Here is a 2,662-nt window from a genome sequence, read left to right as displayed (position 1 = left end):
GGATATAACGTATAACGTTATATACTATTACGATATAACGTATAACGTTGTACAGTATTACGATATAACGTATAACGTTATATACTATTACGATTTAACGTATAACGTTGTACAGTATTAGGATATAACGTATAACGTTATATACTATTACGATATAACGTATAACGTTGTATAGTATTAGGATATAACGTATAACGTTATATACTATTACGATATATAGTAAAACGTTGTATGGTGTTACGATATAACGTTATATAATATTACGTTATAACGTATAACGTTGTACACAATTACGATATAAGGCATGACGTTGTATAGTATTAGGATATAACGTATAACGTTATATACTGTTTCGATATAGCGTATAACGTTGTATACTATTACGATATAAAGTATAACGTTGTACAGTATTAGGATATAACGTATAACGTTATATACTATTACGATATATAGTATAACGTTATATACTATTACGATATATAGTATAACGTTGCATGGTGATACGATATAACGATATGTAATATTACGTTATAACGTATAACGTTATACACAATTACGATATAAGGCATGTCGTTGTATAGTATTAGGATATAACGTATAACGTTATATAGTATTACGATATAGCGTATAACGTTGTATACTATTACGATATAAAGTATAACGTTGTACAGTATTAGGATATAACGTATAACGTTATATACTATTACGATATATAGTATAACGTTGCATGGTGATACGATATAACGATATATAATATTACGTTATAACGTATAACGTTATACACAATTACGATATAAGGCATAACGTTGTATAGTATTAGGATATAACGTATATCGTTATAGACTATTACGATATTATGTATAACGTTGTATAGTATTAGGATATAACGTATAACGTTATATACTATTACGATTTAACGTATAACGTTGTATAGTATTACGATATAACGTATAACGTTATATACTATTACGATATAACGTATAACGTTGTATAGTATTACGATATAACGTATAACGTTATATAGTATTACGATTTAACGTATAACGTTGTATAGTATTACGATATAACGTATAACGTTATATACTATTACGATATAACGTATAACGTTGTATAGTATTAGGATATAACGTATAACGTTATACACTATTACGATATATGGTATAACGTTATATACTATTACGATATATAGTAAAACGTTGTATGGTGTTACGACATAACGTTATATAATATTACGTTATAACGTATAACGTTATACACAATTACGATATAAGGCATGACGTTGTATAGTATTAGGATATAACGTATAACGTTATATACTATTACGATATTATGTATAACGTTCTATAGTATTAGGATATAACGTATAACATTATATACTATTACGATTTAACGTATAACGTTGTATAGTATTACGATATAACGCATAACGTTATATACTATTACGATATAGCGTATAACGTTATACACAATTACGATATAAGGCATGACGTTGTATAGTATTAGGATATAACGTATAACGTTATATACTATTACGATATTATGTATAACGTTCTATAGTATTAGGATATAACGTATAACATTATATACTATTACGATTTAACGTATAACGTTGTATAGTATTACGATATAACGTATAACGTTATATACATGTACGATTTAGAGTATAACGTTATTTAGTATTACGATATAACGTATAACGATATGTACCAATACGATATATGGTATAACGTTATATACTATTACGATATAACGTATAACGTTGTATAGTATTAGGATATAACGTATAACGTTATATACTATTACGATATAGAGTATAACGTTATTTAGTATTACGCTATATCGTATAACGCTATATACCATTACAATATAACGCATAACGTTCTATGGTATTACGATATAGCGTATAACGACGTATGGTATTAGGATATAACGAATAACGTTATATACAAATACGATATAAGGCATAACGTTGTATAGTATTAGAATATAACGTATAACGATATGTACCAATACGATATATGGTATAACGTTATATACTATTACGATATAGCGTATAACGTTATATACTATTACGATATAACATATAACGTTATATAATATTACGATATAACGTATAACGTTGTATAGTATTAGGATATAACGTATAACGTTATATACTATTACGATATATGGTATAACGTTATATACTATTACGATATATGGTATAACGTTATATACTATTACGATATATAGTATAACGTTGCATGGTGATACGAAATAACGATATATAATATTACGTTATAACGTATAACGTTATACACAATTACGATATAAGGCATGACGTTGTATAGTATTAGGATATAACGTATAACGTTATATACTATTACGATATAGCGTATAACGTTGTATACTATTACGATATAACGTATAACGTTGTACAGTATTAGGATATAACGTATAACGTTATATATTATTACGATATAACGTATAACGTTATATACTATTACGATATAGCGTATAGCGTTATATACTATTACGATATAACGTAAAACGTCGTATAGTATTAGGATATAACGTATAACGTTATATACTATTACGATATAACGTATAACGTTGTATAGTATTAGGATATAACGTATAACGTTATATACTATTACGATATAACGTATAACGTTGTACAGTA

The sequence above is a fragment of the Bombus affinis genome, unplaced genomic scaffold, assembly GCF_024516045.1.
Source record: "Bombus affinis isolate iyBomAffi1 unplaced genomic scaffold, iyBomAffi1.2 ctg00000130.1, whole genome shotgun sequence".
NCBI classification, from domain to species: Eukaryota; Metazoa; Arthropoda; class Insecta; order Hymenoptera; family Apidae; genus Bombus; species Bombus affinis.
Note: the sequence above shows the minus strand (reverse complement) of the source record.